Genomic DNA, 12,500 nt, shown 5'->3' with positions numbered 1-12,500 from the left:
AACAACAGGAGGATCATTAAAATGTTTTTTTCTTTAGGTCTCAAAATGCAACATGATTCCTCCCTTGAACAGAATGTTGCTAGCTTGTTAGCATTTTGTGATTTCCACATAATTAAATTATAATGATCATCAGCTGTTTGACAGACATGAAAACGTTTTTGGTCGATTAACACCGAATACATTTCATGTCAATTATTAGAACGCAGAAGAAGAACCACAGAAAATGTCAATTTATTGTTTTGCTCATAGAAACTGAACCGAGCGCATCTCTTGTAGCTACCGCACTTTGTGGGCGTGGCCTATTTGAAACGTAACGCCACTCTTATCTATCGGGAGAATCAGATGTGACCGAGCCTTAAGTCCCGCTGTCTAAATAACGTGATGTCACACGAATACGTGAAATGAACACGATCTCTAAAACAGCGATTTACGTGCTGTGGACACGTATTATGGGAAAATAACGTTTCTCCACCACGAAATTAATTACGTTCCCCCGCAACGAATTTAAAAACGTTTCTCCACCACGAGACGCCCAAGTGTCTGTTAGATATTTAAATTATTGTGATTTTTTTTTATTGAAATGCAACATCATAACCCCCCCCCCCCCCCCTTAAAAACTGGACCGCCTTGCATTTCCATTCTGTAACAGATGTGATGTGTGTGTGTGTGTGTGTGTGTGTGTGTGTGTGTGTGTGAAAAAGTATCATTGAGCCGGCAGATTCACGACACAAACTGATCAGAGAGACAGTGACTCGATGCAGCGAGCTTCATCTGATCTGTCTTCTTGTAAAAGTCAGTGATGTGGCATAAAAAGTAAAAAAAAGGGAATATTCATAAAGAAGTGTAGTGAAACTCTGTGAACAGTTTTCTTTTTGATCTAGAACCAGTGAGATCACCGAGGCGTCGATGTGAGATCAGATCAGATGTCGCCTTTCAGATTCTCTCTGAAATCAGTTTTTCTACAAGCAGAAATCACAGAATGAGATTTATCTTCAGTATCAGAGAGAGAGAACAGCTGTTCACTGACTACACATGTCAGCAGATGTTACCAGTGGGCGGGGGTGTAACCAGTATAACCAGTCTAACCAGTATAAGCAGCAGATGTTACCAGTGGGCGGGGGTGTAACCAGTATAACCAGGGGTTAAAGTGGGATTTGGCAGGTGGGGGAACCTGGTTTCTGTGGGGGGGGGGGTATAACTGGTGGGGGGGGGGTCAGAAAAAAATAGTAATTTAAAACAAATTTCCTGCATCACCTAACCTCTTGGATTAAGTCAAGAAACAGCAACCCTGTATAATGTTAACCAAAAATGTAAAATGATGTTATATTACTAGATTTCAGCATTGAGGTGCTTACATTCATGATTTTGCATAGGCATACTAACCTAAAAACTATTATTGGGAATCTTGAGAAAGTTTCAGAGCGACAGACACAGAGCGTCCCGTAACCATAGCAACTCACTCTCACTCCTGCCTGCGAGAGGAGAGGGAGAGACATGAGCAGCATGCATGGGAATAAATTACAATATAATAGATTAGTGTATATTTCTCTCTGTTCAGATGGTGTGAATAACTCTCTGCTGCACGGTGCTGCTCTGTCAGTGTCAGTGTAATCGAAGGTGCCGGAACGCCGTTCCGGATCGTTCCGGCCCACTTTAACCCCTGCGTATAACCAGTATAACCAGTCTAACCAGTATAACCAGTCTAACCAGTCTAACCAGTCTAACCAGTCTAACCAGTATAAGCAGCACATGTTACCAGTGGGTGGGGTGTAACCAGTCTAACCAGTCTAACCAGTATAACCAGTATAACCAGCACATGTTACCAGTGGGTGGGGTGTAACCAGTCTAACCAGTCTAACCAGTCTAACCAGTATAAGCAGCAGATGTTACCAGTGGGTGAGGGTGTGACCAGTCTAACCAGTCTAACCAGTCTAACCAGTCTAACCAGTATAACCAGCACATGTTACCAGTGGGCGGGGTGTAACCAGTCTAACCAGTCTAACCAGTATAACCAGTATAACCAGCACATGTTACCAGTGGGCGGGGTGTAACCAGTCTAACCAGTCTAACCAGTCTAACCAGTATAACCAGTACATGTTACCAGTGGGCAGGGTGTAACCAGTCTAACCAGTCTAACCAGTCTAACCAGTATAACCAGTATAACCAGTATAACCAGTACATGTTACCAGTGGGCGGGGTGTAACCAGTCTAACCAGTCTAACCAGTCTAACCAGTCTAACCAGTATAACCAGTATAACCAGTACATGTTACCAGTGGGCGGGGTGTAACCAGTCTAACCAGTCTAACCAGTCTAACCAGTCTAACCAGTATAACCAGTATAACCAGTACATGTTACCAGTGGGCGGGGTGTAACCAGTCTAACCAGTCTAACCAGTCTAACCAGTCTAACCAGTATAACCAGTACATGTTACCAGTGGGCGGGGTGTAACCAGTCTAACCAGTCTAACCAGTCTAACCAGTATAACCAGTACATGTTACCAGTGGGCGGGGTGTAACCAGTCTAACCAGTCTAACCAGTCTAACCAGTCTAACCAGTATAACCAGTATAACCAGTACATGTTACCAGTGGGCGGGGTGTAACCAGTCTAACCAGTCTAACCAGTCTAACCAGTCTAACCAGTATAACCAGTACATGTTACCAGTGGGCGGGGGTGTCCGGTCACCAGACACTGCAGCTCCAGCGTCTCTCCCTCTCTGATGGTGTAAACTCGCTCGCTGTAGCGCTCCTCCTCCACGTTACAGGCCTGACCCGAGTGAACGATCCGCACTGTGGGGGGCGCTGTGGACACAAGAGAGACAAGAGAGACACGTCACACAAGAGACAAGAGAGACAAGAGAGACAAGAGAGACACGTCACACAAGAGACAAGAGAGACACGTCACACAAGAGACAAGAGAGACAAGAGAGACAAGAGAGACACATCACACAGAGAGACAAGAGAGACAAGAGAGACAAGAGAGACACGTCACACAGAGAGACAAGAGAGACAAGAGAGACAAGAGAGACACAGAGAGACACGTCACACAGAGAGACAGGAGAGACAAGAGAGACAAGAGAGACAAGAGAGACACAGAGAGACAAGAGAGACACGTCACACAGAGAGACAGGAGAGACAAGAGAGACAAGAGAGACAAGAGAGACACGTCACACAAGAGACAAGAGAGACAAGAGAGACACGTCACACAGAGAGACAGGAGAGACAAGAGAGACACGTCACACAGAGAGACAGGAGAGACAAGAGAGGCAAGAGAGACAAGAGAGACACGTCACACAAGAGACAAGAGAGACAAGAGAGACACGTCACACAAGAGACAAGAGAGACACGTCACACAGAGAGACAAGAGAGACACAGAGAGACAAGAGAGACACGTCACACAAGAGACAAGAGAGAGAAGAGAGACAAGAGAGACAAGAGAGACAAGAGAGACACGTCACACAAGAGACAAGAGAGACAAGAGAGACAAGAGAGACAAGAGAGACACAGAGAGACAAGAGAGACAAGAGAGACACAGAGAGACAAGAGAGACACGTCACACAAGAGACAAGAGAGACAAGAGAGACAAGAGAGACAAGAGAGACAAGAGACACAGAGACACACAGAGACTCGGTCACACGTGTCACCACAACACCGTCAGGAACAAACGTTCAGTGATATCTCACTTTGTCCTTCTTCTGAAAGTGTATCGCTCAAACCTTCCTTCCAAAACACTAAAGATCCATTTTGGAAACATTTTCCTACCTGAAATTCACCAGGCATCATGTGAACAAACATGATTCTGTCCTGAAAATGGCTGATTTTCTCTTTTGATTCTCAACAACATTTTCCCCGTTGTTGCTTCAGGTTAGCTAGCGAGCGCTCAAACAGCTCGCAAGCTGTTGTCAAACTTTGTGTGAAACAGTCTCAGTCAAAACTCATCTGATTTTATTGTTCAGCCCATCAGAACAAGCAAATACAGACTGTTATGGTGCAATTTTTACATTTGTTTGCAGAACCCCCCCCCACACACACACACACACACACACACACACTTGCTTGATCACATATCGCTGTGTATCTGTCTGCTGTCTAATGATCCATGATGATTGTGTTGTCGTGTTCATCATGAGTGTTGTTGTGTATCTCAGGTTCAAACAGCTGAAGTTTTTCAGGCCGCTGCAGAATGCTGCGGAGGTTTTTCCTGCTCATGCTGTCAAATCAAAGTTTCTCTTCAACATGTATATTCGGTTGAGTTTCTCTCGTTTCTTCATCCTTAACGCATCAACAAACTTGAAACCTGCAGCGGCGCGGCGCGGCGGTCTGTGATCCGCCCACATCGCTCACCGCCGCCGTCTAAAACCCACGTCGCTCCGACAGATGAGTGATTTCTTAGACAAATTCACCGCATATTCATCTCCGGCAAAGGGAAAACGGCTGATAAAAATACACCTCTCTGCCGGCGGCCTCCCATCCGAGCGAGCGCTCCCTCTCTGCTGATTGTATTCGACTTCACAGAGCCGGCGAACGCAGGAGACCGGCCGGTTCTTACTGTTGATTTGTACCTCGCAGCCGAAAAAGCGCCCGCGTCGCTCGGAGCGCCGCCGGCTGTTATGGAGCCATTATCCTGAAGCAGCTCCCCGATAATACGGCGATAACACCCCGCAGGATGTTCTCTGCTGTGATTACGGAGCGACGGTGATGTGCCGAGGTACGAGGTGCGGCGCCGGAGTCCCCGTAATCCCGGTAAGAAGCTCCTCTGGGATTTTACGGCTTTTATACAGCGCTTACCAGCATGTTCACCTCCTGAAAAGTTTTCTACAAAGTCCTGAACATACAGAAGAATAAAAAAAACAGGGGAACAAGAGATTGATGACTGTAACTGTTGTACAAAAACCATAATCCCCTAGAGGTCGTTCTTCACAGGGATTATGGGACTTCAGCTCTGCACCTCGTCCCTCCACAGCTCTGAAGTCCCTGTAATGCAGTCAGGAACATGCTTCAGGATATTATGGCTTTTATGTACGATGGTGTCTGACATTTTCAATATCTAAAAAGTTCTCTCTTAAGTTGTGAACGTACACAAAACAGGGGAAACAAGAGAGACCTATATATATAGTCCCATAATAGTCATTATGGGACTCTATATATATATATAGAGTCCCATAATGCCAGTGGAGAACGACCTCTAAAGTAATGTGGCTTTTAATGCAACGGTTAACAACAGGTTCACTGTCTGAAAAGTAATGAACATACTGTACATATGAACAAAAAAACAGGAAACAGGAAAACTACATAGATCCACTGGTGACCTCAAGAGGTGGAATAAAATCTGATTCTGAGGCTTTGGCTTTTCTCTGAGTTTTCATGTAAGAGTCAAACAGTCTGAACTCTGAAAGTCTGCTTCCATGTTGCTGACAGGAATAATGTTCAGATCAGGGTTTGGGTTATCTTTATACTTTATATTTTACAAGTAAACATGTCGTCCCCCATGAATGATGCAGGCAGGCCTTGGGCCAATCAGTAATAAGTAAACAAATGTTGTAGCGCCCCCCTTCGGCCAATCAGTGTAATTTGGAAAATGGCAGAACGGAGCGATGGCGCATCATTCATCAAGTTTGTCCAAATCCGATCAGTGGCGTCTTGATTCTGTACATGATGGACGGATTGAGACTGATCCAGAATCCGTAACAATGGATTAGTCGTAGGTATATTATTTACATCTATATACATCTCAAATTATGTGTATATCCTTATAAGACCTTCCAGTATTTCCTATGAATCAAAGCCAGCAGTTTGCACTGAGCCTCTCTGCAGCTTCACACACTTTTCACTCTTTTTAAACTGGAACCTGGAACTGAATTTCAGGCCAAATTAAAAACTACAATAAAGAAACCAAGCTGATAAAAAAAGCCAGCCTATTTCTGAAGGAACACAGCTAATGAAAGTTGCGAGACTATAAATGAGCAGAAGAAGAAAAAGGTCAGCGGGAAATGAATTTTTAATTGAGACGAAGCCCAGCTGTGTTCAGGTTGTGCCACTAACCCGGTTCTGATCCGCCTCCGAGCGACATGACATGGTGGGAAGAAAACCTCCGAGCCGGACTGTGTAAAGAGCGGCAGACAGGCTGAACGTTAGCTGAGCGTTAGCTGAGCGTTAGCTGAACGTTAGCTGAACGCTAGGTGAACACTAGCTGTGCATTAGCTGAGCGTTAGCTGAGCGTTAGCTGAGCGTTAGCTGAACGTTAGCTGAGCGTTAGCTGAGCGTTAGCTGAGCGTTAGCTGAACGTTAGCTGTGCGTTAGCTGTGCGTTAGCTGAGCGTTAGCTGAGCGTTAGCTGAGCGTTAGCTGAACGCTAGGTGAACACTAGCTGTGCGTTAGCTGAGCATTAGCTGAGCGTTAGCTGAGCGTTAGCTGAACGTTAGCTGAGCGTTAGCTGAACGTTAGCTGAGCGTTAGCTGAACGTTAGCTGAGCGTTAGCTGTGCGTTAGCTGAGCGTTAGCGCCCGCAGCAGCGACGGGTTTGGAGCCGCGACAGGAAACGATTCTCCGCTCATTAAAGATGAATCGGTTGTAACAGAGATTCACCAACACACAAATATCAGCTCTGCTAACTGAAGGCAAAAAGCTTCTGAAGATAACAAGGGAGTCACATCCAGGAGGAGAGGAGGAGGGAGAGGAGAAGAAGAGGGGGAGGAGAGGAGAGGAGGAGGAGGAGGAGGAGGAGGAGAACAGATAAGGTGAGAGGAGAAAAGGGATGGAGAACGTTGTAGAGGAGGAGAAGAGGATAAGAGGGGAGGAGAGATGAAAAAAGAGATGAGAGAAAAGGAGGGAGGAGGAGGAAAGGAGGACAGGAAGAGGAGAGAGAACAGGAGATCACAGATGACAGGAGAGGAGATGAGAGAGGAAAGGAGGCGAAAAGAAGACAGGAAGAGGGGAGGATAGAGGAGAGAGAACAGCAGAGGAAAGGGAGGAAGGAGGAGGAGGAGGAGGTGGAGAGGAGGAGGAGAGGAGGAGGAGGGGGAGGAGGTGGAGAGGAGGAGGTGGAGAGGAGGAGGAGAGGAGGAGGAGGGGGAGGAGGTGGAGAGGAGGAGGAGGAGGAGGAGGAGGAGGAGGAGAGGAGGAGGTGGAGAGGAGGAGGGGGAGGAGGAGGGGAGGAGGAGGAGGAGGAGGAGGAGGGGAGGAGGAGGAGGAGGGGGAGGAGGGGGAGGAGGAGGTGGAGAGGAAGAGGAGGAGGGGGAGAGGAAGAGGAGGAGGAGGAGGGGGAGGAGGTGTTGTCGGTGAGCCAGATGCCAGTGTTCTGCTCCTGTCCTACTTTTTCTCTCCTCTATTTTTAGTCTCGCTTTTTTTTTTACTTTCTCTCCTCCGATGACTCTGCTAATGTTTCTGCTCTGACGTCATCACCCCCCCCCACACACACACACACACACACTTACCCCCAAACACACACACACACACACACACACTTACCCCCAAACACACACACACACACACACTGCCCCCCCGACGGACTGACTCCGTCCCAGCATGCATCTCAATTAGACTCCTGCTCTGATTGGTGGAGTGGCGGCGTGTGGCGACGGATCAGGTGGGACTAGACTCCGACAAGAGCCAAGAAACCCTGCGGAGTTACAGCAGAACCAGAATAGAACCACAATAGAACCAGAATAGAGTCAGAACAGAACCAGACTAAAGTCTGCAGCAGCAGCTGAGTCTCATGATGGAGGAACATGTAGAACTGTGTGTTAGTTAATAAAGTGTAAATCTGTAGAACTGTGTGTTAGTTAATAAAGTGTAAATCTGTAGAACTGTGTGTTAGTTAATAAAGTGTAAATCTGTAGAACTGTGTGTTAGTTAATAAAGTGTAAATCTGTAGAACTGTGTGTTAGTTAATAAAGTGTAAATCTGTAGAACTGTGTGTTAGTTAATAAAGTGTAAATCTGTAGAACTGTGTGTTAGTTAATAAAGTGTAAATCTGTAGAACTGTGTGTTAGTTAATAAAGTGTAAATCTGTAGAACTGTGTGTTAGTTAATAAAGTGTAAATCTGTATGAAGCAGCTAGAAGCAGAGAGCAGCTGAGTCAGCTTGTTGTGGTGTGGCTGTAGATCCATTCAGTAACGTTCTCAGTAAAAGTGAATAGTGTGATAAGGTGGATTTGGTTACTGTGACACAGTAAACTGTCTTGTCTTTAGCCCTAGTCTCTACTCCAAAACACTCTGAGTTGTAGCTTGAGAAGAGTCAGCTCAGTTAACCTGAACAAACTGTTAGCTAGCTAACTAGCCGGCAAACACACTGATGTTAATGTGAACATGCTAACGCTAGCTGCTGCTAGCTACGTTAGCTAGTGTGCTAATCAGATGTGTTAACAACAAGACAGTGATGTTAGCTGACCAGATACTATGGTTAGCTAGCTAACAAGCTGATATACATATTAACACATATTCAAGATATTCAAACTTATTTGCTGAATCTTGAATACATTAAAAATTAAAAACAATCAAACTACATTGCATTATAGTTCATTTTTAACTATAGTTCATTTTGCACCCCCCCTGCAGCAGCAGTCTGTATCTGAGTCTCCGTCTCACTTCAGACTGCAGACCGACTCTAAAACGTTAAATAACTTTGGGAGCAGCTCCAGCTCAGCTGCAGCTCTCTATAGGATTCACATCTCCATTCGGCCGGAGAGGCGCCGACGGGAACGCCGGCAGCCATTTTAAAATGCGGCGGAGGGAGGGCCGGCGCCCGGCGGCGGCGCTGCGGGGGATAATGGACTCTAATTAAACTCGGTCTGGATCTGAATCTGGGCCGTCTGCCTCGCTCCCACCGGACCCGCCCCATCCAGAGACTGAACTCTGCTCAGCTCCGCCTGACTCACAGCACTGTTACTCACATTCACACTGGGAGCCGCCCAGTTCAACCAGTCTGAGCAGTTCAACCAGTCTGAGCAGTTCAACCAGTCTGAGCAGTTCAACCAGTCTGAGCAGTTCAACCAGTCTGACCAGTTCAACCAGTTCAACCAGTCTGAGCAGTTCAACCAGTCTGAGCAGTTCAACCAGTCTGACCAGTTCAACCAGTTCAACCAGTCTGAGCAGTCTGACCAGTCAAACCCTCAGGTGAAGCCGATCCTGAAGCAGCAGCAGTTCCTCCAACTCCATGAAGTCTCCGGACCACAAACAACTTCTGATAAAATATAAATAAGTATATAAATATAAAGTCAAGACATTTTCTCCACCAGAGGTTTTGGTCTCAGCAGCTGATTTAACTTCTTCTACTGTGTGTCCTGATGGAGATTTTCAAAATAACTGACATTAACAGATAAAACACAGGGTTGTTTTCTTAGTGATTGACAGGTCGATTACAGGCCAATAGTAGGCGGAGCTGCGGAGCTGCGGAGCTGCGGAGCTGCGGAGCTGCGGCTCTGCGGATGACCCAAACTCCGCCCCCTGCACCTTGGCTCCACCCTCTGCCTCTCATTGGCTGCTAAACATGTGGCTGTCTGGTGAAACAGTGACAGAGGCTGATGAGTTTTGGGCTTCACCAGCCACTGCAGCCGTTTCCTGCCCCAAGTGCATTATGGGACGCTGCTGAGGTAACGTCCAACTGAGCGTCTGGCAGCAGGAGAGCGCCGCTCCTCATGTAAAATGTTAATATCCATCAACCTGAAGCTCCATCCAGCTGGGACTCCCAGAGGTCAGAGGTCAAACTTGTTTATTTCAGCTTGGGGTCACAGAGGGGGGGATTAGGCACGAGCCATACAGGCTGGACAAATCCCTGTCCTTTATTCTCACACACACACACACACACACACACACACACACACACACACACCCCTTGATTGGATGAACTGACCTCTCCTCTGTCTTTGCCTTGCAGATGAGGAAGGATGATGTTCGTCTGTTCCACCTGTCCACCTATATCTATATACTGTATATCTATATACTCTACATCTATATACTGTATATCTATATACTCTACATCTATATACTGTATATCTATATACTCTATATCTATATACTGTATATCTATATACTCTACATCTATATACTGTATATCTATATACTCTACATCTATATACTGTATATCTATATACTCTATATCTATATACTGTATATCTATATACTCTACATCTATATACTGTATATCTATATACTGTATATCTATATACTCTACATCTATATACTGTATATCTATATACTCTATATCTATATACTCTACATCTATATACTCTATATCTATATACTCTACATCTATATACTCTACATCTATATGCTGTATATCTATATACTCTACATCTATATGCTGTATATCTATATACTGTATATGTATATGCTGTATATCTATATACTCTACATCTATATGCTGTATATCTATATACTGTATATCTATATGCTGTATATCTATATACTCTACATCTATATACTGTATATCTATATACTCTACATCTATATACTCTACATCTATATGCTGTATATCTATATGCTGTATATCTATATGCTGTATATCTATATATGTTAACTTTCTTGGAGATAACTGGGTTCTATCTTGTTCCCAGAAAGTTTCCTTGTAACTCAGCGAGCGTGCAGTGAAAAGTAAGACTTCTCCAACAGCTTGATCTGTATGCATCTCACACACACACACACACACACACACACACACACACACACACACACACACCCTGCCCGTCCTGCAGCTCAGCTATTCATCCATCCATCCCCTGATCCTGTTCTGGCTCAGGTAAATTCCATTTCCCCCCTAAACCAGGTATTAGTCTAATCTGGAGGCTCTCTGCACCGTCACAAACCTCTCTCTCTCTCTCTCTGTCTCTCTCTCCCTCTCTCTCTCTCTCTCTCTCTCTGTCTCTCTCTCTCTCTGTCTCTCTCTCTCTCTCTCTGTCTCTCTCTCTCTCTCTCTCTCTCTCTCTGTCTCTCTCTCTCTCTGTCTCTCTCTCTCTCTCTCTCTCTCTCTCCTCTCTGTCTCTCTCTCTCTCTGTCTCTCCTCTCTCTCTCTCTGTCTCTCTCTCTCTCTCTCTCTCTCTCTCTCTCTGTCTTCTCTCTCTCTCTCTGTCTCTCTCTCTCTCTCTCTCTCTCTCTCTCTCTGTCTCTCTCTCTCTCTCTCTCTCTGTCTCTCTCTCTCTCTCTGTCTCTCTCTCTCTCTCTCTCTCTCTCTCTCTCTCTCTCTCTCTCTCTCTCTCGTTTTCTAATAAGTGTGGATCGGTGCGGACCGGCGGACTGGCAGACCGGCTCATCCCCGGCACAGCTATGGCATAATGAAACAACACCTCCTAAATTCAGGAATTACACTTCCCCCAGGTCTTCACAATCACACCCTAAACCAGGAATTAGATCAAATCCGTTCCCCCCGGAGCCGGACCCGGACCCGGAGCCAGACCGCCAGGCGGAGCTCCGGCAGCAAAACCCCAAAAACCCCAAAACTCACGATTTCATTGCAGCCAGAAGCAGGAAGTGAAACCTGCTGAGAGTTTTGAAAATGAACAAAAAAAAAAGGTTGGAGACTTTCACAAAGCAGATTCTGACAAAATATAAAAGAGTCTCACTTTTTTTCATCCATTTACAAAAACAAAATTACATCAATTTGTATTTTCTTGTATTTTTACATCAAACTCATCACTTCTCCTTCCTGAAACAGCGAACTCTGAACTCTGAACTCTGAACAGTCCCGTTCCCGTTCAGAGTTTGACATCCAATCACATTGCCTCTCTCTCCCTAACTGATCTCCCATTGGTTCAGACTTTTGATTGATCTCTCCCTACGTTATGTCCCGCCCCCAACATCCTGTTTCAACAGGAAATACATCACATCAAGGAAGTAAAGAAGATCTCAGAATAACATTTCATTGTGACTTTAAGACAACAAGTGAAGCTTTGGGTGCAGAGCGGACTGAACCGGTTCCTGTTATAAAGCAGGTTGACTTCATCACAGTATAAGAAACTTCTTACAGTAACAGATTACTCCAGTAATAACTGTACAACATCACGTCCATATTCTGTATCTGCTGTTCCAACTGTGTCCTGAAGCTCTAGCTGCTGATATTGAATGAAATATTAAAATCCAAGACGCCATGTTTTTATGGCTGCACCACTACATCAAATGAAAAGATCTATATGATTGTGCATCATTTTATACACATGTCCCTGTAATTCAGCTTGACATGTTTGGTGTCTTTGGAAAACTTGTTATCTTGACTAGAATTTTAAATAAAGTTCTGTGGGTTTGAACAAAGCTCGGCCGTGCGACCTGCGTCTGTAATGATGGAGCCGGAGGCGGAGCGGCAGGGAGATCTGTCAGCTGGTCAGACCCCAGAACCTGAATGGACAGAACGGTTCTTCCACTGTTTCTCATGCTAATTTAGCTAGTTCAGCATAAAATGGTGATTATGGAATTTTAAGTGTTAGTTGCCATGGTGACGACACAGTCTGGACATTAAGGTGTAAAGTCTGTCACTGTGAGAACTGAGCAGACGAGTCTGTTAGCAAACTGTCAGAAC

Source organism: Centroberyx gerrardi, chromosome 17 (genome assembly GCF_048128805.1).
Source record: "Centroberyx gerrardi isolate f3 chromosome 17, fCenGer3.hap1.cur.20231027, whole genome shotgun sequence".
Classification (NCBI taxonomy): Eukaryota; Metazoa; Chordata; class Actinopteri; order Beryciformes; family Berycidae; genus Centroberyx; species Centroberyx gerrardi.
The sequence above is the reverse complement of the archived record's forward strand: the minus strand, read 5'-3'. Positions refer to the sequence as shown.